This window comes from Desmodus rotundus, chromosome 5 (genome assembly GCF_022682495.2).
Source record: "Desmodus rotundus isolate HL8 chromosome 5, HLdesRot8A.1, whole genome shotgun sequence".
NCBI lineage: Eukaryota > Metazoa > Chordata > Mammalia > Chiroptera > Phyllostomidae > Desmodus > Desmodus rotundus.
The window spans coordinates 161,468,302-161,495,208 of NC_071391.1; positions in this window are offsets into that span (position 1 = coordinate 161,468,302).

Below are 26,907 nucleotides of genomic sequence, written 5' to 3' on the forward strand. Positions count from 1 at the left end.
AATGCTATTTAATGAATCATGAGACCGCCAGTCCCTTTGAAGAAAGGAATACAGTATTTTATGTACTTATTTGGAGGGCTTTTCAGCATACAAAAATTGGCTGCTAAGTTATTGCAGATAAATTTATTGAGACAATTCTAAGCTAACATTTATACATACTGTAGCAAATAAGGAAGAATGTTCCCTACAGAATCTTATTTATCTGTAATCCTCACAGCCACTTGGTGAGGCCGTTGACATTCATGCATGAAAATATAAATGGAGAGAACAGCCAAAATCACCCAGCATCAATATCATTATTTAAACATCAACCCAATATACCCAAATGTAGCAATTTGCTCTAAAGAAGGGAAGAACTAGCACTTCTATATATAGTAAACTATCGCAGAAAAGAATATTGATTCTCTATCCAGCTAACATGAGACCATGAGACGTGCCAGGATGTCTTCTTGCATCTGGTCTCCTGGCTGCAGCAGGAGAACCCAGGTGCAGAGCAGTTTTGGCAAAAATCAAAGACTGAGTTCTGAGAATCGCAGGAGCCAGTATGATATGACAGACAGGATTCCAAGCCAAGTTGAGGAAATGTCACTTTGGACGGTGTTGGCATGGTAATGGAACTTAGAAGTCCCTTAAACCATTGAAGTGGAGGGATTTGGACGGAAGTTTCTTCAGGTGGTTTTCATTCCAAGTACTGAACACTTTATGCAGTGTGGTGTATTTTCTGAGTCTTGTATACTGTTGTACTACAGTGGGAATAAAGATGAATGAGAAACACTCAGGGTCTTTTATGTGTTCACATTCTCCTTGGTTTATAGCAGAACTCAAACACAGCAGACCACGGTGAGGCAGATCTGGAGCTCGGGACAGGCAGCTGTACCAAAGTTAACATTTGGAAGTCAATATCCAGGGCTGGCATTGACAGATGTGAAAGTGGGTGACATTACACAGGGAGAGAGCACATCCTTCCACTCAGGACGTCTCCTTTGGGGATGAAAAGTCAAATGATTATCATTTTAAATTAGAGTTTGAGGGGGTTTTAATGTGAAATAAATGCCATTGACTCAGAAATGTTGAGCTCCTGGCAAGTATTACAATTTTAAACCACTAGAATGTTCAATATCCTGAAAATACATCTTTTAGTTTTTATTTAGGAAGCTCCTGAATACTGGTAGTCATGATTTCAAAGGTAAATAGACATGTCTTCTGAAGGAAAAGTAGAATATTGTAAAACTCACAGGAGTCAAGGAAAGTAATGTCCTCTGTTCCCAATTTCTCATTTAAAAATGACTTCTCAGTCAGATCTCTTCTTCAGAACTATTTGAGCAAATATGCAAAGACTGATCCATAAAGCCATTATTCCCTGTGATTCTAATGAGAAGAGCCCACCCACTGTGTTTTCTTAATAAATATTTGTTAAAGTATAGCATAATGAATTGTATGATTGGTAAGCCACATGAACAATAATAACATGTACGTAGTTATTATTACAAGATAAAGACTTTGCATTCATTTTCATTAATATTCAAAACATCTGTGCTGGAAACTGCATAAATTGGCCACAAGCTCTTTCAAGCTGTTCCTGTGAAGGAGGGAAGTTTATTTCTCCATCTTATTTGAACTTGGCCATGTGTCTTACTTTGGCCAATGGGACCTTAGCACCCCTGAGCTAACTTCCTGGCAGATGAGCGGCCAGGAGAAGGGGGGCTCCAGTGTCCCCTCCCAGCTCAGCTGAGGACATACACGTGGCTGTGACCATTGGAGGTCATCCAAACCTAGAATAGCCTACTGAGACCAGAGGAACCACTCAGCTTTCTCACAGAATGAGAACTAATGAGGTGATTGTTATTTTAAGACATTAATTTATGAGGTATTTTCTTTACAGCAGCAATAGTGGATTGATGAAGGTTCTCTATTTAAATCAAGAAGTAAGCTAAAGTATCAGATACAACAGCTGAGTTTCCTGTGGTTGAAGTGACCTGCTCAGTGTTACCCGGCTGAGAGTTGGAAACTCTGAGGTTAAGACCACAGCTACTCAAACCCATGCGTTTTGGTTTGTCCTTCATTGTTGGACATTGTTTGGACATGTCCAAACCATGTCCTTTGGTTTGTCCTACACCCCTCATTGACTGCATTCTGGCCCACACGGGGGTGTGAAGCTCGGCGTAGAGGATTCATTCAGACTTCGTGATGTCTTCGAGGAGACAGTCACATCTGGGGTTCTCCCATTCTACCTGAAGGTCCACAGAACAATGAAAAGAACAACATTGAGGGTAAAGTGTGCTGTAACTAGCAATATACAATGATACCAGTGCTGTGATGAAACCACGCGCGATGTGCTGTTGCTGAACTCCAGTGAACTTCAACAAGCACTTTTAAAGCACACTAAGTTTTATTTTTAGTCTAACATTTTTTTAACACTCAGAATTGATCTTGGAATAATGCATTGTGGAAAATGGAAAATAAAATTGACTCCTGGAGATTTTTAAGAGCAGAATAAAAATAACGTGCTTCATCATTCTGAAATATTGATGTAAACAGTCAATGGCTATATTTTCCTTCTGTCCTGCTGGGAGGTAAGTGAAGCTCCAACTTGGAACTGATAGACATTTGTTGTTTGTATTGACTGAAGTTCCAACACTAGATTTAATTAATTCATGAGACTGAGGCACAGCAGATACCCAAACGGAAGTGGTTCTGGTAACAACTTGTGGTTGTTGGTAAGAGCACAGTCAGTCTTCTAAGCAGTTCTACCACCAACTCAGACTGTGCGCTTTGGACTATCATTTAACTTTCTGAAATCTCAGCTTTGTAATGTGTGTTTAATACCTATGCCACGGATCCTGAAAAACAAGTGCTAAGACATTTTACTTGTTTTATTAAAAATATAAACCCTTTATGTCAAGTTCACCAGTAGAATAATAACCCAAAATCGGTTGCCTCACAGTGTTCCCTTAGATTTGTCAGAGATTTTTACAACCTAATGGGCGCTCTGACCACTTTGTTTTGCTCCTGCCCCATGGCCAGTGTTCTTTGTGTCCAGGGTTCGGCATCCAGCAGATGCTTTCTATTAGGTGGCCAGTCCACATCAGACTCAGAGAGTGTAGGCTGCTCTCTCTAGCAGCCAATAGCATGGCTGAAAATTTGATGTAGGCATGCAAGTCAAAGCTTGCCTATGTTTATTCTAGAAACAGTAATTCTCAGAAGCTAAGTTGGATCTTGGGATCACAGATTGCTTGCTCTTTCTCCGTCTCTTTACCTATGCCCATGATAGCAATTTGAAAAGACCTGTACCTGTGAATATTTTTAGCATCTCCTTGTGGCTGGGGAGGTGTCAAGGCTTACAGGTGTTCACATCACAGGGAGAGAGAAAACATCTTTCTCTCCATATGTCCTGCTTCAGTTTCATCATGTTTGTAGAGAGATTGACAATTCAAACCTTGTTGCTCAGGAAAACTGTATCCTGTTTCAAGGGCCAGTGCAAGACTTGCAGATAAAAAGGTGATTCAGCTGGTCTTCTTCCATCTACAGCAGTATCACATGTGCAGTAGCAAAGCTGGGGTCATGTACTAATGCACCAGGCAGAGTGAATTTCCACTTTACAGCCCATCCTCCAGTATTTAAAAAAAAATAAAGATTTTATTTATTTATTTTTAGAGAGAGAGGAAGGGAGGGAGAAAGAGAAGGAGAGGAACATCAGTGTGTGTTTGCCTCTCATGTGCCCACCACTGGGGACCTGGCCTGCAACCCAGGCATGTGCCCTGACTGGGAATCAAACTGGTGACCCTTAGGTTTGCAGGCTGGCACTCAGTCCTCTGAGCCACACCAGCCGGGGCCGGTAATTTTTTTATTGTTGTTATTCTATTACAGTTGTCCCAGTTTTTCCCCCTCTGTACCGTCTCCTCACAGCCCCAGCCCTGCTCCCACAGTCAATCCACACACGGTTGTCCATGTCCATGGATCCCTCATACATGTGTATATGACTGATCCCTCCCCTTCTTTCTACCATCATCCCCACCCACCCCCTTTGCCAGCTGTCAGTCTGTTCCATGTTTCCATATCTCTGGTTCTATTTTGCTCTTTAGTTTGTTTTGTTCATTAGATTCCTCTTATAAGTAAGATCATATGGTGTTTGTCTTTCACTGACTAGCTTATTTCACTTAGCATAGTACTCTCTAGTTCTAACCATTCTGTAGCAAAATGTAGGAATTCCTTCTTTCTTTCTGTGTAGTATTCCATTGTGTAAATATATCACAGTTTTTTTTAATCTCTTCATCTACTGATGGGCACTTAGGCTGTTTCCGGCACTTTGCTATTATAAATACCACTGCTATGAACATAGGGGTGCATAAGTTCTTTTGAATTGGTGTTTTAGGATCATAGAGTTCCTAGCAGAATAACTGAGTCAAAAGTTAGTTCCACTTTTAATTTTTTGAGGAGATTCCATCCTGTTTTCCACAGTGGGTGCACCAGTCTGCATCCCCACAGTGTACTAAGACTCCCTTTTCTCCACATCCTCTCCAACACTTGTTGTTTGCAGGTTTGGTTATTATGGCCGTTCTGACCAGTGTGAAGTAGTATCTCATTGTGGTTTTAATTTGCATCTCTCTAATGGCTAGTGATGTTGAACATCCTTTCTTATGTCTACAGGCCATATGTATGTCCTCTTTGGACAACTGTCTATTCATGTCCTTCGCCCATTTTGTAATTGGATTGTTTGTCTTCCTAGCGTTGCGTCATATGAGTTCTTTATGTATTTTAGAGGTTAAACCCTTGTCTGATGTATCATTGGCAAATACGTTCTCCCATAAGAGTTGGTTCCCTTTTCATTTTGGTGATGGTTTTCTTGCCCATGCAGAAACTTTGGTAAAGAAAGGTCTTGCTGTCCAGATCTGATCTCCTGGGAGCCACTCTGTGGGCAGGAGCACAAACACACACAGAAATGTGAGCCATGGACAAAGTTCTCCGATGTAAACCATCATCCCTAGCATTAGGAACACCACTAAGTTTTAGTTAAAAACCGTGCATCTCTTTCATATGGTATTAATCTTTTTGAATCTCTTTTTTACAAAAAGGCAGTAAGTAAAACTAGTGATAAGCTGCCTGGGATCAAATTCTGACTGTATAATTTATTAGTTGTGTGAACATGGCTGTGTTACATTTTCTGGGCCTTGGCATGTAACTCATAGTTTTCTTATCAGGAGTAAATGAAAAAATAATGCATGCAAAACACTATCAGTGCCTGATATATAGCAATCATTATTTACATGAATTAAGTAAAATAAGGACCAAGTCACATTTTAGAAATGAATTATCAGCCCCGGCTGATGTGGCTCAGTGGATTGAGCACTGGCCTGTGAACCAAAGGGTCACCGGCTCCATTCCCAATCAGGGCACATGCCCTGGTTGCAGGCCAGGTCCCCAGCAGGGGGGGTGTGAGAGGCAACCACACACTGATGTTTCTCTCCCTCTTTCTCTCCCTCCCTTCTCCTCTCTCTAAAAATAAATAAATGAAATCTTTAAAAAATAAAAATGAATGATCATCTATGTAAAAATAGCATTGATTACATTAATTAGTACTTCAATCATGCATACCTATTGAAAACTTACTGTGGGCTAGAGACAGTTGTTTTCATTAGTTTTGATGACTTCTGCAATTTGACAGACAATGTGCAGTGATGTAGTCTTCTCACTTTTGTATTTCTTCAAAATGAACTGTAGAGACAAAAACACTTAAAATCATACTTCCTGTACAATAACTGCATAGTTCAGCTTCTGTTTTGTCTCGCACTTCAATCATTTCTGATTACTTTCCCTACACATATGCTCTTATGAATGTTGGCGGCAGGTTCTAGGACAGATGTGGCTGAGTCTCTCGTCACCCCAGTTTTAAGCTAAGTTAATATTTCAAATGTTTAATTGTTTGTGAGGTTAGAAGGTGCCAAGAGAAGACTTGATTTTTCAATTGCAGGTGGGAGATGGTAAATTTGGTGTCTGGAAAAAAAATACATCTGACTCCAAATTATGCAAATGCCAACAGGAAAACTATAACATAATACAAGGTTTTAAAAATATTATTATACTTTTCACTGTATTTTCAGGGCAAATATAAAATAGAGCTTTACTAATGTGTTGTGGTCATATGGCCAGATCTTTATTAACCTCAAGGCTTGAGTGCTCATTGTGTGGCTTACATTTTTATAATATAAATCAAGTTTTCAATTATAAAGGGATATTACATAAGGGGTTATGGCAATAGGAGTCTCTGTCTCCATGAGTCCAGATGTCATTGCATCTGAAAAATCACTTAAGATGACTGATTTTACAAGTGTGATTGTTAAAAATAATTCAGTCACTAAGTTGCATCTAAAGTATTTCACATGTAATTTGTAATTCATATTGTATAAAATAAATCTAGGTTTTGAGGATAAGAAGACTTTCTTGAAATATCTGAACACTTTCTTAGTTTGCAAATACATAATAAAATCACAATGGGTAATTACTTACTGGCCACTCAATATAAACACAGGGAATGAAATCTCTAAGAAAAACAGTAAGCCAACCTTTGATGAACCTTTCATAATCCTTTCTTTATTCATCGCCCTGCTAACCTTCACAGCAATGCTATGTGGTTCTTATCATCTCCATATATTACAGATTAAGAAACACTGGCTAAAATATAAAGTAAATTTCCTGAGATCACACACACACACACACACACACACACACACACACACTTTTCATTCTGGCAAAATGATGGAAAAAAATAACTAAAAAACTCTCCTACTAAAAATACCTACAGTTACTAGGGAAAATACAACAAACATATATTCACACACACACAGATAATCCCTCCCTCAGTAGGCTGGCGGGGGGGGGGGGGGCGGTGGGGGGGGGACCTCAGGAGGCAAGAGAGAAACAACAGAGGTATTTTAATCTTTTAAATAGCTGCTACAACATTTCTAGAAGAGGAGATTGGCCAGTAATTTAGGACCTAAGTCTTTTAGGTGTAAATGGGAGCAGGGATCAAGGCTTCATCGTCACACACAAGATGAATTTAAAATTAGACCTACTTCTAAATCCAAAGTCCCAAATGAGGCAGCACATCCAAAAATAGTGAACTTGAAAAAAAGTCTTCCCACTGTTGCTGGGAAACAACAAAGAAGTCAAGGCTAGTTTATGGCAAAAAATCTCTCAGAAATATAACATACACATCAGCCATGGGTACACATGGGCTCTTATTATCGGCAACGTTCAAAAGCCACATAAGAAATTAACATATTTCCTTTGAGACATGAAGATATTCTAAATGGAATCGGCGTGTTAGTGCTCAGTGCATTTTATTAGTGTAGTCCCACTTTCAAGAAATAAATAAATAAACCTCATTTGTAATATCTTTTCCACAAACATCTAAATACCCCCTCTCTTGATTCTCTCTTAATGACCTTGCTTCCTATTTCAAGAGACAGATAGATTAAGCTCTAGGAGGAGAAACTAACAGAGTCAGCTCTCTGCACTGCTCCCTGCCACACCTTCCCCCTCATCTGAATTTGCATCCATATGTTCTGATTCCCTCTACTAACGACTAATGAATTATCCAAACTCCTGAGCAAGGGCAAACTCTCCGGTTATAAACTCCATTTCAGGTGATCATTTATTTCTCTCTTCTCCCCCAAGGATGTCACCCTAATAATTCTTTCCCTCTTCCCTGTGTTATCAATCTCCTCCTTTTTATTGCAATTCTCCTAATAGCATAGAATCTCCTGTAATAACTCTATAATCTCAGGAAAAATGTCTCCTTTCATTTTCCAGCTAATGCCACTGTTCTCAATTTATCTTTTCAGGATAATCCCTCCAAAGAATGGTTAATTACTGATACACACAATTCATTTCTTATAATCTTTGTCACGCTGCCAATATTTTCCTTGTTAAGAAACTAATGAATGCTGAGTTCCTAAATCAAGTGGACAAACCTCAAAATCAACTTTCTTGACTGAAGAGGAATCATTGACACAACTGCTGTTTCTCTTCAAAACATTTTATTCATTAGTGGTTCAGTCATTTATTTCTATAAGAAAAAAATGCCTAAATTCAGTGACTTGAAACAAGGGAATGTATTTAATGTTCAAGAATGTATGGTTTAATTCAGTGGTGGTTCTAGTGCTCCCGAGTCTCCCGCTGAGCTCTTAGGTTAGCTGTGAGGTGAGTGCAGACAGGAATATGACTAGGGCACCTCAAGTCGCTTTCACGTGACCACTCTGCACCCCCAGCTTGGGCGTCCTGGCACACTAGCAATCTCAAAGCAATGGTCCAGAAGTAACCATCTCAACACCACAAAAGACATCAAAATCTTTTAAAGTTGAGCCTCAAAAGCCAGACTTGATAAATTCTGCCAAATTCTATTAGTCATTAGCAAGTCATATATCTAACATAGATACAAGTGGAGGGAAAAGTAGAATCAACTTTTTGATGAGAAAAGTAAAGACACTCAAAGATCAGGAAAGAATTATTGGAAATTATGAATATAAGACAGGAGAAACTCACTCAGTCTTGACTAAAACCAGTCAGAAGATACAATTTATAGGACACATGAGTTTGAACAAATAGAGAAAGGGTTTACACAATAGGGAGGGGATTTAGAGTAACTATGTAGTAAGCGGGAAAGCTAAGCCAGTGACACCATCACCAAAAGCTATTACAGATGAGGATCATCATAAGGTAATGACTGAATTCACAACTGGATGTTGGTGCTAGAGTCCTTGAATTCACATACCACTCCGCCGTTTTCCAGCTGTGTGACCTTGACCAGTTTACTGAGCCCAGTTTCTTCACCTGTACCAGGAACATAATAATGCTACTTCATAGTATTCTCAGGGACATTAAATGAGTGTGTGTGTGTGTGTGTGTGTGTGTATGTATGTATGTATATATATGTATATAAAATCAGGTACTAAAACCTCATAGGGGAAAACTTAGAAAAAAGTAGTAAGCAAAATATAGTGTATTTAATAGTCAGAATGATGTTAACACAATATTTTAACAAAAATTATAACTATGTTAGGAAGATGGAGTGTTTGTGAGAGAGAGGGAGGGACAGAGAGAGAGAGAGAAAAAGATGAAGACAAGTGCATTGAGGTGATAAAGAAAATTAAATTCTCATCCTCTACACTAAGAAGTCCACTGATAAAGGCTAATAATAAAATCAATATGTGGTTATAAGCATGTTATTTATCACTATGGAGGTAAACCTAAAGAGAATTAACTAAGAATTTGCCTCTGCAGAGAGTTAACTGGTTAGGACTTGCTGTTGTTTTCATAATCAGCCTTGTCAAACAAATTGACTTCTTAAATTCCTGGCTTGCAAGAAAGTAGAAAGTCAAACTAAATACATTTTTTCGAAGATCAATACTGGCATGAAAAAATGCCTGAATTCACGTGTTCTCTGGTTTCTCCACACTTTTGCACTTTGTCTTCCTTTACCCCTGCAGTGTCCGACTTTGTGAACTTCATTTCCTGGCTCTTTGTCTTTTCAAGTCAGTGAACACGGGTCAGCTCCCACTCCGGTCTAGGAGATCATTGCCGAGCTGCTCATGCAGATTTGATGGCTCTTTGCTCCTCGCTGCACTTGGAGCCTCCTCCCTGAGAGCTCGGCATTCAAATGCCAATTATGCGCCTGCCTCCATTTCTAGGTCGGGTGCTCACGCTAAGAACTGCTTCTTAATGGTCTCTGTATTTTAAACCTCAACTCAGAGTATAGCAAGTAGCTAATAATTGTTTTTTAAGTGAAGTCAAGTAAGTAAATGTTGAAGATTGAAGTTCTCAGAGGCATACAGTTCCAAATAAAGGCTGTGCCCCGACTATTTTCTGGTTGGTTTCTTGTGGTGAGTAAAGAATTCAGTCCGAGTTTGGGGCCCCTATGTTATGGGTTAGTGGTAGGTGCTGTTTGGCTAGTCAGTATGCCAGCCGGCATCAGTGTCACTGGTCATATCATTCCTGGGAACGGCTTTGTGTTCTTCTGGGAAGTTACACCTTTCTCCTCACCCTCACCTGCCTTCACAATCCCAGGCACACATTCACACACATGCACACACACCCACATGCACACACAATCGCGTGGTTCCTGTGAACATCCACATATTAAATTATGGCTTAGACCCAAATAATTCATAACTGTGGCACAATATTGCTTAGCTGACAGGTTCAAGGATGGGAATATAATTCATTCTGCGACAGTCGGCATCGATCGTTGGGAACTTTAGAACTGAAACTAAGGAAGGAAATTAGATTCTCTAGGAGTGGCTGAAACCGTATGATGTAAAATTCAAGAGTGTCCATCCGCCGTCATTTCCACTGTCTGAACTTAAAGAGTGGAAAAGTCTGTCTTCACGGAGAAGGTAAAGGCCAAAGCATCAGCGGAAGGCAGAGAAATCCAGAGACCTGAGAGGGCTGAGTTTCTGTGTCCATCCATTCCTGAGCCTTTGTTCTTATCACCGGATTTCCTTAGATTCCTTGGGTGATTCCTTGTTTGATTTATTACTCTGAATTTGATTTGTGTGATTTCTCACCAAAAAACTACTCATGGACATAAAATTAATAATGGAAGAATTACACAGGGGGCTTGGGGAAAACATCACCCTATGATTTAGGCTTGTGGTTTAGAGATTTAGGGGCTGGCTCATTAAAATAATTAATTATATATTGAGTCTGGATTGTATTCCTGTGCTCTTTTCTGGTCTTCCTACTTCATCTTCTAACACTGCAGTAGAATATTTTTTGAACATAGACACTTTGTCTAAGTTGTAACAGAAGCAGTTATGGATGGATTAGCCCTAAAATGGGGACTGAGGAGCAAAATTTGGGTTGGGCCTGCCTTCATCAAGTCCATAAGTACTCTGGCAGTGGATGTAACTGCTAGGAAAGAATATGATGCATTGTGGGAAAATAACCACAGAGAGTTTACCGGCACCAGGGACCTGATGGAGAGGCCTGGGGTGCTGATGGGGTGCTGGACTAGCCTCTCCTGAGAGACCTGCATACTCTGAAGGATGTTCAAACTTGTCTGAGGAAAATGTGAGGTGCATAAGCTTTGGTCAGCCTAGCAAGTAGGAATTACAGCTATAACATGTGATTAATTTAGTCTCAGTATGATAAGAATTTCTTCCCTTCAATCTAGTATCAGAAAGAAATATTTGAAAAATAGTGGGACAGAGTAGAAACTCAGAAAATAGGAGTGATAATGTAATACCAGGAGCAGCCACAGGAAAATATCAGAGATACTCAGGATATTAAAAAAACACCTGAGAAGAGTGAGTTTTCTATTAGCATGTAAGAAATTACCACAGAGTTATTGGCATGAAACAGCACTCATTCGGATCTCAGGGCTCCTGTGGGTCTGCGGGCTGGGTGTGGCTCAGCCCGGGCCTGTGCTCAGCTCTCACAAATCTGGAATCAAGATGCCAGCCCAGCTGGAGTTCTCATTCAGCACATGGGCTCCTTGTCCAGCCTCATTTAGGTTGTTGGCTGCATTCAATTTTGTGTGTATTCCTAGAACCCTTGCTGTTGTTTTTGCAGTTGGAACACTAGCGTTTAGCTCTTAGCAGCCTTATCGTCAGTTCACAACATGTAGTTTGTTTCTTTTTGGAGAGAAAGAGAGAGAAAGAGAAAGAGGAATTGCTCAATTTACTGATTATACAATTTGCTCTCCTTCTACTGGGGATGGAATGATTATTCAGAAATATTATTTAGCAGAATTTACATGAAAACTTTAAGACTAAAGTAAAATACATTTGTAGGTGGGGGAGGGCAGAAAAAGGGTCCACTGTTATTATAAAAATGAGTTTGGAGGGTGGATAGATTACATGTACAGATAAGAATGTAGATGGCAATGTGTAGGCACGGTGCTTCCGTCATTCAGGGGGAGGATTAGGCAAAGAAGAGAATGTGCAGACGAAGGCAGAATCTCATGGTCCTACAACACGGAAGATAATCTAGATCAAAGTGGAAAGCGAGAAGAAAAAGAGGCAAAACTGAAAGCAATACATTTTGGTATTATGCAATCAAAGAGAAGATGTCATTAAAGGAAATAGTTGTAAATACACAATGTTCCCCAGAGTTGACTCCTGTATTTGACAACATGCAAGCCCTGGTATCTTCAACAAAACAATTTCAACAGAGTAATCGAGATGGAACGTGGTTGGAGGTGCTTGAAGGTAAAATCAGAGATGAAAACATGGAGATACAGTCTGTGTGGGTGCGGGAGTGCAGGACAATTGTGTTTTACCTATGGGGGATGGGGTAATAGCGATTCATTTTTATTTTCTACACAAGGGTTATTGAATGCAGGGACAATATTCTACTATGTCACTTATTAATTGAGTAAGTGTAAGTAATTTTTTCTAATGCTCTGTGACAAATTTTTTCAAATATAAAATAGAAGTATTAATTACACCCATTTTAGGTTGTTATGAGAAGTAAAAGTATTAACACATACAGAGCACTTAGAATGGTGTCTAAGATGTAGCATAAACTCATTCATTGTTAACTACTGTTATTTTTATTACTATATCTGTCTCCCCATATTCATCTCGATATCTTCATGTACAAAATATGCCCCATATAAATTATTATCAATGTTATAAGTATATGACTGATGAATATTTTTTGCCTCCGATTCAGTTCGTAAAAGATCAGAGGAATCAGCCTAATCTGTATTCAAGGCTGTAGTAATTGTTGTAGCACCCTAAAATTTACAGAAGTCATTGAATTTTAGATATAAAATGAGGAAATTTTATGACATGTAAAATACACCTCAATAAAGCTGCTAAAATAAGCTTAAATGAACAAGACTAATTTCCCGTGCAGATATACCCAACGAAGCACGGGGAAGAGATGTTCTCTTGACCAAATTCTAGGCAAACAGTTGTAATGGAAGATGAGTGATGTTCTCATTGCCTTTATTTCTCTTGCATACAATTTAGTATTTCTTTAGCATGTCAAGAAGACCTCAGAGTTTTTGGATTTTTGAGTGAATCTTTAAAGTTCAGTCATTCTTACTGGTCATTACTTCAGTCAGATCATTACTTTTTGCATTAATCAGTGTGTTCTATAAATTTCTACATCACAAAATGTTATTTTAAGATAGAGCATGGTCATCTTCCCAAGATGAGCTCAGTCGTAATTTTAAAATAAAATCTAATGGAAAATATTTAATTACATGTAGAAATGGCAATTGTGGTAATATGTTTTATAGGCCCCTATGCTCCTACAGTTGGCAAAGTGCTTGGCCATCTCAGGAGCTTGGAGATACTGCAGTTCCCTTTGCATACCAATTTCACTTAGCCATACACCGGGTGACATTCTCTGGGCTGTGTATCAAATAAAGATTTATTCAGAGCTCCCTTCATTCCAACAAGGATTTAAAGTGGTTGTACCTAAATTATTGGACCATAAATCCTGTTTTGGAATGTCATGCTATAAACCATTCTATATCAACACCATTTTCTGAAGGAAATAGAAGACATATCAAGAGCTCGAAATAATTTCTAAAGCAATGGAGTTATTTGACACACTGAGTTTTTTAGCTGTAGACAGGGTCTGGCACAAATAATGCCCCTTTTTATTACAAAATCTTTTATGACAAAATTATAAGCATGTAATCCTGTAACATACCAATATCACACTCAAGCACACCCTATGACATTTTAGGTGAAATATTCAAATTAAAACTAAATTATTACACCCGTTTTATTACCCTACCAACCACACTCATGCAGACTTTACTTCTGCTGGGTCCTACATAGGTATATATACATTTTGTGTGTGTGTGAAAAAGGCAAAGCTTAACCACTTATTTCTCAAGCAGCATGCCATATTTCATATCTTTTTTCACCCCAAATTAGATGTACAATAGCAGTGTAAACTACAGTTCAGAAATAAGGGCTGTGCTCACAGCTTAAGTTAACTGTGTGAGGCTACCAAGTGAGTACACCTTTTGAATCTCTGTCACATACTGCTTGCAGGGCCTATAAAACCTAGTTCAGAGGATAATTACAATGATTAATGATTAATATAAAATATACAGCATGTCAGATAGGATTTGCTACAAAATAGGTGCTTAACTAAAGTTAACTATGATAATAATGACAAAAAGAAAAAAAATGAGTAAGACATAGTCCTGATTTCTAACCTAGTGTTGTGGCTAAAAGGGTATTTACATAATTATAGATTTCTTCATTTATGTTACCACCTCGTGAACAGACTAATTTTCTTAAATCTGAGCTTTTTGATAACATTCCAAATACCAAAGGACTATGGAAAACCAATGTTAGACTACTTTTTCTGGGCATTTTTTGCCAGATGATCTCTTTCGACTTTTCAGTTAAAACCCTGTACATGAGAACATTAAAAATGACTTAGCATCAGCATAGCCGTGGTCTAGGACATCACATGTTCCAACTAAGTTTAAAAAAAAAAACAGGGAAATGGAAAAGAATAATAGGGGTAAGGTGATGCGTTATATTCATAACCTTTCACCCATCTCCACTCATTTTGGGGTCACAGAAAGAACTGGCCTTCACTCAAAGGGAAGGCCAATTTAATTGTTGGTGTTAGCAAAACAATTTAAAATGACCAGATTCATTTTTGCTTTGATTTGAAAGTTAACTTGTTGTTAGCATGATTTTTTATTATTTTTTTATTTTTATTTTTCCAAAAATACTTTGATTTTATAACACCATTTACAGTTTTTGAGCTGTAACTCAGAGTTTTTTTAGTAGCACTTTAGACCATTGTTGGTCTGTTACCTGCACTCACTGGAAAACAGAGCTCATCTTGGTTTACAAGCCCATACTGAAGACACTGGATGCTAAACCTGTTTTTAATGAAACACAAAAACGAATTTCTACTCTTCCCACTACTCTATCAATAACAGCTTTCATGCGGAACTCTAAACAAACGTTAGAGCAAAACGTAACCATCACTCATGCACTAACCCTACTTTTTTATTTATTGTTGTTCAGTTACAGTTGTCCCACCTTTTTCCCCATTGCTTTCCCCTTCCCCATCCCCCCTCACTCCCACAGTCAATTCCCCCATTGTCCATGCCTATGAGCCCTCTATTTGTGTTCCTTTGCTTGCCCCTTCCCCTTCTTTCCCCTGTTACCCACTCCCCTCTCTCCTCTGGTCACTGTCAGTTTGTTCTTTATTTCCAAGTCTATAGTTTTATTCTGCTCATTTGTTTGTTTTGTTGATTAGGTTCCACTTATAGGTGAGATCATATGGTATTTGTCTTTCATTGCCTGGTTATATCACTTAGCATAATGCTCTCCAGTTCTATCCACACTGTCATGAAAGGTAGGAGTTCATTCTTTCTTTCTGCTGTGCAGTGTTCCATTGGAAATGTACCACAGTGTTTTGATCCACTCATTTTTACTGATGGGCACTTAGGCTGTTTCCAGCACTTGGCTATTGTAAGTAATGTGGCTATGAACATTGGGGTGCATAGGTTCTTTTGAATTGCTGATTCAGGATTCTTAGTGTATAGTCCCAGCAGTGGAATTGCCAGATAAAAAGGCAGTTCCATTTTCAGTTTTCTGAGGAAATTCCATACTGTTTTCCACAGTGGCTGCACCAGTCTGCATTCCCAACAACAGCGCACTAGGGTTCCCTTTTCTCCACAACCTCTCCAACTCTTGTTTGTTGATTTATTAATGATGGCCATTCTGGCCCGTGTAAAGTGGCGTTACATCTCTGTAATGGGTAGTAATGTTGAGCATTTTTTCATGTTTCTATGGACTCTCTGTATGTCCTCCTTTGGGAAGTGTTTATTCACGTCCTTTGCCCATTTTTTAATAGGATTATTTGTCTTCCTGGTGTGGGGTCATATTTTTTAATCATTTTTTTATTGTTATTCTATTATGTTGTCCCAATTTTTCTCCCTTTGCTGTCCCCTGCCCATCCCACCCTGACTCCCAGAGTCAATCCCCACACTGTTGTCCATCTCCATGGGTCATTCATATGTGTTCTTCGTCTAGCCTCTTCCCCATGATTTTTATTGCTTATAAATAATTTGTAAGACAAGTAGGATTTTCCACATGATAACCAAAAACTCACATGCACAAACATATGCTTATGCCATTATAATTGGGTCAATTCAGCTACAGAGGAAGAAGTTTTAAATGTTTGAGCTTGGCTAAGAATAATTTATTGTAACTCTTTTAGGTACATATGAGGCAATCAAATAAAAAGTGAACTGAACTCACACTTCTTTAAAGTCCATTTAAATTATTTCTTTTTTCCTTTAGTTTGTACTCAGCGGGAGAATTATGTTCTAAAAGCTGAATAACTAAGATCCTTGAGACTATGAGAAGGTGTGGAATCCAAGAAACAAGTAGAAAGGCTAACCGTTGTTAGAGGAGAAACACTGTCCCCACTGAGTGAGGGAATAGAATTTAGCTCAAGTACAGAAATATCCGCATATTTAGTGTCAGGCTCTTCTCATCTGATGCTCTCTCTTCCTCTGGAATCACACGTTAGGGTCATGAAGGCACATACTCATACTTCCGAAGGAAATTGATTTAGATTTGTTTCATCCACTCCTTCATTTTGCAAATAATTATTGAGTGTCTCCTCTACGTGTCATGGGCCGTGCTGAAGATAGAAAAATGTAAAACAGGAACTTGGAGTCTAGTAGGGAAGACTAACATTAAAGAAAGCATTGCATACATAAATGTGTAATTAAATTTTGTCTGTTTAAAATGGGGTACATGCAAGATTCTTTGAGTAAGTAGAACTTCAATGAGGCATAAAAATTGATAGAAATCACCAATCTAAAAGTAGAGAAAAGGGTGCTCTGGCCAAGGAATCCCATGCAAGGACTACAAGTGCAAAAACTCCTGACAAACTCAATGCAAGGGCAGATGCTGCTATAATTGGGGGTGGATCGGGGCAATGCATGTAAGTGGAGAAAGGTGAGGCCTTGGTGTTTTGAGGCCACCCTCTGCTCCGAAAGGAATGCTAAAGGCATGAATTTTATCCTAATGGCAATGGGAGGAAATTTAGGGTTTTATTTGTCTCCTAATAGGAAGTACAGGACGTGAGCGACAGCTCCATAACGGCGTTGCAGACCCAGGCTTTTCTGCTTTCCATTCAGCCTCTTTGCGTACGTAGCGTATATCTTCATAGCTTGTTCTAATACTCACACCTTACCTCCTCTGAGGCAGGTCAAGACCTCTCTCCAGAAGGGTCCTTTGGTCATCTGAGTCCAACAAATGGATCAGGTAGTAGAGGCCATATAGGTTGTCCTTAGGTGGTCATCTGAGGAAGGTTGGCAAGATAATGATTTCTTGGGAAGAGCTATTTTTTTTTTTACATGATACTGGTCTCTCTGGACCAATAATTTACCAGCATCCACCTGTAACATTGTCTTAACAGTTTTGCCTTCTGAAATCAGAAATGATTTTAGAAACACATTTCCATGTCTTTCTTTTAATACCTCCTCGTCCTCCCTATGATGACAGCTTAAATGACATTCAGTTACTTGCCTTCCATATGCGTATGATTTAATTATAATTCATACTGTCAGGGAGGATGCTAAATCACAGAGGTCTGTCAGAGCATGCTGGCACAGCATGGGGATTTTCCATGTTCCTCTTCTCTCTCCCTTCACATTTATATTAATGGCCGTCATTCCTCAGGAAGCTTCCCTAAGTAGGACTGGCGACCGAGAGTAAAAGAGATATAAACTATATGTGTCCTCAAGCGAGGACTGGCAGCTGTTAAGCTGTCTGAATGCAAACTTAAGATACTCCATTCAAGCCTCATATGGCAAAATCTTTTCTGTTTCATAAACTAACCACATATGTCTTGCCCAACTTATCATGTACGGATGTGAAGGCACTAGCTATTCATCCACAGAGATAGCAACTCAGAAATAGAACAACTGTGCATGGGAAAAAGAACAACTAAAAACAGACATTTTAAGAGCCAGAGGATTTCTCTGCACTGAATTATAGGCAATAGGACATGAGAAAACACATTTGCTTGGCTAAAGTAGAATGCATACCAAATTTAAACAGGAAAACAACCCATTTTAATACAGCATTCTCTAAGGGCTTCCACAAAGTCAAGAGGCTACCCAATTCTGGACTCTGATAAGGATTTTATGGGGACTAAAGAAAGTTGTTAGAAAAAAATCCACCACATAAAATGGGGATGATACAGAGGTAGCTATTTAGCCACCCATGTGTAGAGACACGGATGCATTGGACACAAAAATCTACACCAAGTCCAAAGTCACCTAGAGAGTTGTGAGATTCTTTGGTCAGTGTGGTCACAAGAAAGGCCCTCAGTTGATTCCTTTCCCCCATATGCTACTGACCCAGTTGTGTGTCTCCCCTAATTTCTGCCCTAGAAAATAAGCTCTGAGGTTGTTTTTGTGCTGCCTGGGCCTTAAATGTCAGTTTGTACCTAGAAATTTTCTCAAATTTTACCTGATGCTACTTTGTTAGGACAGTTTATTTACCATTTACTCTTCATAATGTGGCTGTGGCCACTGAGCAATGTGAATCTTGGTCTCTGTTGGTCACTCTGTGTCTCTCTCTGTCCCTGTCTCTCTCTCTCTCTCTCTCTCTCTCTCGCTCTCGCTCTCGCTCTCGCTCTCTCGCTCTTGCTCTCGCTCTCGCTCTCGCTCTCTGTCTCCCCTTCTCCCCCGAACGTGCTCTCTGGTTCGGTGCACTGAGTTTTCTGCTGTGCTGTGATGAAGGAAGGAGAATTCTGGTTCTTTTAGTGGGAGGAAACAGTCACTTCTAATTAAGACCAGGTTTGACAGGGTTTCCCTCATTAAACAGACATGGCTGTTGTGATTCTTTCTGTGAAAACCCATTATAAATGATGCGTTGTTCATGATTTTAGAACATTTTCAAAAATGATTTATTTTTATGTTTAATCATCAAATGTTTCATAACCATTTATTCTCATGTATAAAGAGATATACATTACACATTACTTATGAGCAGACACAGTAAAGTATTTATCATATTCTACTCCTAGTAAAAACTGCAAAGATTAAGGGCCTCATAAAAATTAAGGTGTTCACTAATGTCTATTAAAAAGATAACAAATTTGATTGAAATAAATATAGAATTATATTTGTATAATTAATTAATATTCAATTTCCCTTATCTCTTGGGAGTTGAATTTTGTGAGGAAAAAACTGAATGTTCTAAATAAGTGAAACATGTATTAAGATAAATAAGGTTTCTTAATACAACTGAATTTTAAAGTATATGTTCATTCTTTTTTGTTTGATTTTAAATTATTTTGCTTACTTTTTAAAACAACTTTGAGATATCTTCACACATACAAATTTTACACATTTAAGTTCCACAACTTTATGTTTAGATATATGTATACATTGAAAAAAGGTTACTACAAGCTCAATAACTTATTCCCTCATCTCTACAGTTACCATGTGTGTGTAGGAGATTTAAGACTCACCCTCTTAGCAAATTTCAAGTATGCGATACAGTGTTGTCAGCTATGGTCAGCACGCCGCGCGTTAGCTCTCCAAACGCATTCATCTTGCATAACTGGAACTGGGTATCCTTGTTTGTCAAAGGATACTTTGACAAACACCTTCTCGTGTCCCTCTTCTACTGCCCCTGGCAAGCACCATTTTACACTCCATTTCTATGTGTTTGACTATTTTTGATTTCACATATAAATGAAATCACGCAATATTAGTCTTTTTTTTCTTATTCCTCACCTGAGGACATATTTTTATTGATTCCAAAGGAGAGAAAGAGAGAAACACTGATGGAAGAGAAACACCAATTTGTTATCTCCCCCACACACCCTTGCCAGGGACCGAACCCACAACCCAGGCATGTGCCCTGACTGGGAATCAAACCTGTGACATTTTGGTTTATGGGACCACACTCCAACCAACTGAGCCACCCAACCTGGGCACAGTATTTGTCTTTCTGTCTGATTTACTTCATTTAATATAAAATCCTCCATGTTCAACCATGTTCTCTCATAAAATGTAGTTCTTGAATCCCTTTTTTTCAGATAAATTATTATTAACCCTATCTAAAGAACGCTTGTTGAAGATTTCTGAGACTTAATTGGTGTGGTCCAGAGTAGCACATCCAAGGCTTTCTAGTGAGCCCTCTGCAGGAGAGAGTAGGAACGTCCCCTTTAGCATCTTGGTCACAGCAGTCAGAAGTGTCACTTTTCTTCTGTATTTGTTCCAGTAACAAAATATAATTTAAATTATTTAATGCCAGTAAAAAAATAACAAACAAAATCAAAACTAACTAAATTTCTACCTTTCATGTGAATATTTTCGTATGTCAAATCCACTAATTTCAGAAAGCTTCATGCATGTGCTCTGGATGTAAAACGTCTGACGTGACACGTGCACTGCAGGTTCCAGATAGTCTTTTTTCAAGCATACGTCCACATAATCTTGAGAGTGTCCCTGGATGTGACACTTGGAATTAGAGAGAAGTGTTTACTCTGAAGATTTTCCATTTGAAGTTTGAGTAAAATTGATCAGAGCATTCAGTGAGGAAGAAGTATTCTAGGCTGTAGAAATGCTGACTGGTGCGACAACAATGTTGACATGAAAGGTGGACTAGAAAAAGACAAGCGGGGCTTGTCCCATTGTAGAGGGCACCTTGCTGATGTCTTTGGATTTCATCCTTTCAATGGTGGAAAGCCATTGAAACATTTCACGAAGGGATTTCCATGGTATTATACTTCAAGACCATCTCTTGATAGAAGTATAAAAAGAGTATTTGAGAAAACTGACCAGGAGACAGGGATATAGATACAGTGGCTATTTTGATGTTTAAGATAAGAAGTAATAGCCCAGTGACGGGGCATAGAATTCACAATTATTTCACATCAGGCAGTTCCAAGTCACGTAGGTTTTCTTGAGTGTATGGATGAGGAAGAGAATGTAATCTAGGATAAAATGTTTTGGGATGTAGGGAGAAGACAAATCAACAATGCTCTATACATGAATTGCTATGAAACCAACTCATCGCTGTAAGTGTATGAAGTTCTGGAAAGTTATTCGATCATGAGTATCAATTATATAGTCCAAAATTGTGGCCTGGATGTTATTTCAAATAAACAAACACACATCAAATCAAAATTAACTTAACACAAAGTAATATTTTGTGTATGTGGGATTGTCTTAGGAGAAAAGGAAGACAATAATGACAACATATGTAGTCCATAATAATTGGGATTGTATGTGTGAATGGGAATTGGACAAATATCTTGTGTCCACGTATATAACTAGGGCCATGTGTTGGGAAAAGGTTGACTTCAGACTGAGACATTAGAGAGATCTTCTTAGCAGGGGACTGAGCTGGAATGTGAGAGGGGAAGTCTTTTAAGATGCTCCCTGTGCTAGAGGAAAAGCTTGTGCAAGCTGAACGTGGCACCATGCCGGGCACGTGCAGGAGACGTGGAAAGAACGGTGGAGCTGAGGGAAACCTTTTCTGTGAAAGAGCAGCTGTGGGGGGGCAATTAGGTTGTAAATGCTCTTGAAAGGCAGGTTTTCACTTCTAAACTCCAACTTGTTGAAAGCCATGGAAATAATGTTAAGAAAAGAATAAGAATTCTAAAAATAGTTTCTGAATAAATTTGAGGAAAGGGTTATTAAATGTGAGCTGAGTGAAGGATTCTTTTAATTGCAAGTGTCAGGAAACCAGGCTCAAACCTGCCTTAAAGAGTAAGCGAATGTATTAGGCTGTCTCACATGAAAAAACTGGAGGTAGAGCTGCCTTCAGGCATGGATAATAAAGGAATTAGCTCCAATTTTCTACAATCTATGTCCCGTTATGTTGGCTTGTCTTTTTCATTGTGTGGCTACACGCATGTTTGCAACATAGCTACCATATGTAGCTGGATTTAGGAGGTTTCTTCTTTTTATCCAAATATGGAACTTTACACTCCTTGGTCTAACCTGAACCAGAAGCTAGAGATATGAAAATCCCACCTGATTGGCATAGCGCTGGGTTATTATCTATGTCAAAAGACAATGCTTTGGCAAAAGGTTGAGATTTCACTTATTGGCTTGTAAAAGTTATGTGTTTCCAAACCATAAAACTGCACACTAAAAATCAACCTGGGTATGAATATTAGGAAATAACTAGAAATAGCGAATACTCAACTCTTCTATCAGCAGTGACAAGTAGGACACATTCTCGTTTTTTTCTATATGGTTTTATTGTGCTAATGGTTACACTTTATATTTACATGAAGTTGTTAACATTTATAAGAATAGATTACTCATAATCTTTCACTTTTGGAACTGACTTTGTGACAAAGATAAGTAAAAATAAATGAAATTGATCTTAATACTTTCTTGGCTTTTCTGCATATGAAAAAATAGCTAGCTTTGATTCATGACCAATTGTAATTAAATTCCTGTAAAATAAAACAAATTAAATCTCTGATATTTTACTAAAATACTAAAGCATACTTTCCCCATGTGACTTAGAGTGAGTATACTAGCAGGACATTGCTTTTAGTACAGGAAGAGCAGGTCTTTTAAAACTTCCTTTCTCATCTGCTTTATATTTAAACATCAACTCAATTAAAACATGAAATGGGAAGAAAACCTGTAAATTAGTTAGCAGTATATAACACGCATGCTAATGTGTGACCTCATTGAATTCATCCAACAACCTTATGAATTATTGCAGAGGAGGTAACTATTACACAGTTAAATTAAACAATTTGTCACAGTTCATCCAAATTAGCAAGTGGTAGAACCAGAGTATTAAGCCAATTAGGATACCTGAGAAGGCAATTTCTACCCTACCTTGTTGCTTTAATTTAGGATTTTCAATAGATTCAAAATCAGGCTGGTGAATTTCCTAGTAGGGAACTACCTAATAAACTTGCCTTTTGGATCTACTTCTTGGCACATGTGTTGGAATCAGTAGAGCTGACATTTACTGCCCACAGCAGATGACCAAACCTCTGCCTTTGGTGAAAACATCAGTTCAGACCTGCGTCCTCTGTGGGCAGATCTGACCGCCTGTGTAATTAACAAAATGGTGTCAGAGTTCTTATATCTAGGTATTGATACTTCCACACCTTTCCATGCCATTCTTTAATGGACCCCAGAGTTCAGCTGACTTCTTTGTGACACAATGTAAAAGATTAAAATGGTAGCTTTTGCTAAGAATAACAAGAGTCTGGTATATATTCCCCACAAGGATTACTTCCCTAATCAATGTTTTCCAGAAAGCATATTTAGACAGGTTATATAGATCAGGGAGTGATAGTACATTGGGAAGAAATAGGGAAAGATAAACTTTCTTCATAAGTAGGAAAGTTTCAGAGAAAGATTGGAAATACATTCTTCTCTCTTGCTCCCATTTATGCTGGGAAACAGTGGGGAGAAATGCTGGGTTGTCTGTCCCTTACATTTAACTCTCAAAGTCACACTATGGGAATTACTTCTTAATTCAGCGTTCTGTGTTCTTTTTGGGGGGTATGCATTGCTTAGATCTCCAAAATATGCTTCTTAGACCTCTTTCAAAAACAAGCTTTCATAGTGTTATGTTATAATAATTTCTTCATTGGAGTCATTGGCTATGGCATTTTTTAAAGAAAAAGCATTTTGAGAAATCTAACAAGTTAATTTTTCCTCACTGAAACACCTCCCTGAGGACTGCGGAGCCTGTGTGTACCTGACCCTGCTTCACAGTGTGTCCCTCCACAGAAAAAGTAAGGCCTGGGGCCGTTTTGCTTCCAGTTGCTAAGAGGGAACATGAAAAGGTTCCCCCACTAACGAGGCCACCTGATCATCTCTAGCAATCAAGTCTTCTAAGGCAACTATTTTTCCAGCTTCTAAGACAACTATAATGACTTTGCTGGAGTGCAAAGTTTTTCTTTCCTCTGACCTCTAAACTGTAAGTGTTTGAAGACCATTGGAGCATTGAAAGCTGGAATTTCCCCCGAGGATGTTGCTTAATCAACCCCATTCAGTGTGTTTACCTCTGTGTCAGGTGAACTACTTGCTGCGTTACCTGAAAAGCACATCTTCTCTTAAAGTGCTGTCTTCCGTTTGCAAGTCGGTTCAGTTCCTCGAAGTTGAGAAGTCAACTGCAGCCTTTACTTTCTAATTAAATGGCAAACATAGTTCAGTTTGCTTCAGCAAATAGATACTAAATTCAACACTGTATCTCATCTTCCAGGCGTTCTCTTTGCTTTCATCCGCTGCTGATGGCCCTCTCTCTGTGCTGGCATGCTGTCGCACTGGGTCTCTCTTATCCTTATTTGTTTAATGACCGAGCATGTACTTTTTGCCATGGTCGATGACCACGCCTTGCCTCTGTTGTATCTTCCTACAAAGACGCATCATTGTCTTCTAATTATTAGCCTTGCTATACATATTATTAAAGTTACGTACCTTAAATCTCATATTAGGCTCGGTAAATAGCTACTTAGGAAGCTCTTTGATTTTGCATCCTGAATTCAGAGAGGGTGTTTGCATGTTGGTAGCCCAGAAAGTGCCCACATCCTGACATTGACAGTAGAAATGCTCAGATATATTTGTCATCAGATGTCTTCAAGTGACATTAATAAAAACATTTAGAATAGATGTATACTAATGCAAAGCTACTACTGCGATGATTTTCTCCTTTTATTTTTTGCCTCGCAATATAAATATATTTCAACAACATACTCAAAAGTTCTAAAACATCTACTTGATAACTTACAAAAGGTATTACGAATTTTCAAATTTCTGGGTTCTCTGCAGGCAGGCTTCCTGAAGAAGGGGGAGGTTTCCGTAGATAGCTCCTGTTGCACCCAATGACAGCTGTAAAAATTAATCCCAACCGGCTCCTGTTGGCACATCCATTACATGCCTCCATTTTTAATGATCACTCATCTAAATTTTTCTCCCCTAAGTGAAAATGGCTCTGACAATAGAACTGCAATTTTTTCTGTCCAATAGCTCTGCATAGTTTTGAGGTTATAAGCAGAAGCACAAGGGGAAAAGCTGGGATACCAATGTTTCTGTGGCTTTTTTGTTTCATAAAAGTGAATTGTGTGTGTTACAATGTAAATTAAAATAAGAGCCCAGCTGTTATTTGCACACATTTCAGAAAGGGTAACAGAAAGTTTTTAAAATATGAAATTCCTGCCAGTTAAAAACAACTCTGTGAATTGATGAGAACTAGTACAAAGGTCTAGGCATCTCAGCTATGGTTTGCGGTCAGGACCGGAAATGCAGAACTATTATGGAAAGAAATACAAGTTGATGAATGGAGTTTGTTTGTTTGTTTTCTTCTTTTTGCTAATACACTAAATATTGCTCCAAGGAAGGGGTAATCTAGGTCTTTCTCTGGAGATGGATGTTCTAGAAAAGGGGACGTTCCCTATCCAAGAATCATCCCCTTCGATCTGCCTGGTAACAAGAGCTCTTACCCAGCTGGCTGAGGGGCAGTTTGGAATCCCTGCCTCTGGGAACACAGTTTGGTGGCTCTCTGTCTGGATGTAGAGAAGGCAGGCAACTTTAAATAGACTGTGAACGCTTTATTTAGACATCACAATGAACTCTTCAGTTCCACAAACATCCCTGCTTCATGCATCACTGTTTTGCAATTCTAAACGTGGGCAAGTGAGTCTGAGTGGAGAGTCTGGGCCACATGCCTGCTCCCTGGTGAAAGGAAATGCCAGAAAAGCAAGAACAAAGCATTCCACCTTCTACTGAGGCACCGAGGATCTATCACCACAGAAGTGCCTAATACAGAAAACTCTACATGCATTGGAACGAGTTCAGATACCCCACAGCCCCCTCCCCCAAGTGAGTAATGTCAAATAAAGAGGTTAATAAATTAATCAAACTTGGGTTGAAATTCCAGCTCAATTCCAGCTCTGGTGCCACTCAAGTGTGTTATTCTGGGAAAATTATGTGCTGTCTCTAAACATCAGCTTTTCAACTAGGAAAAGCGGTGGGGGCGGGGGGGACACATCTCCCTAGTCATTCAATTATTCTTACAATTAAAACAAAATCATTCAGCGTATACCCACATAATAGAGTACATACTTAATAAATATCAGTGATTATTGCTTATAATGATGCATGAGGCTTTTAAGATTTGGAGATTTGAGGTAGGGTGTTGGGGATTATGATAAATAGTAACAATGCTTAATGGCCAAGGTGCTGAAAGAAATATTAATGATTTGGGGAAGTTGCTCAGTAAACTGGCTCCCTTCCACAGGAATCCCATTCAAGTGAAACTAAAAGGCTACTCTGATCGAGGATGGCGGAAAAATACCTTAAATTTAAGAATACTTTTATCATTTGCTCAAAGTATAATTAACAGCATTTTAACTGAGTGTGCAACCAACTCCCCAGGCTTTGGAATGGTTTGCACTTTAGACAACATATTAATTGGCTTATTTCTGAAAGGATTATAAAGTAAAGAAATTATACAAAGTGTATGTAGTGACGCCATGTGTATAGAGGTACATATTCTAAATCCAGAACAGGTCTGATCCTTAATTGATGATTTGTTATTTTTAATGTACATACTCGTTGGCAAATTACTAGAAATTATTAGCATTTACGTCATCCCACCTTGATATTTATGAGAGATGTTTTCTAAATTGTCACTGCTTTAAAGACCTAGATCTGATGTTTACATGAAGTAGCTAAACTACAAAACGACGATGAGCAAGACACAGCCTGTAACTGCTGCGACCTCAGTAGGGACTGTCTTCTGGCTTTCGTTGAAAGCCAAGATGTCACTACTTCTCAAACCCATTCAATGTGGCCGTTTGAGGGGACAAACTGCAGATAAATGATTTCGCTAACGTGATTAGCCTACATAGGTCATTGATAACATTATATCTTCATATATACATATTCTC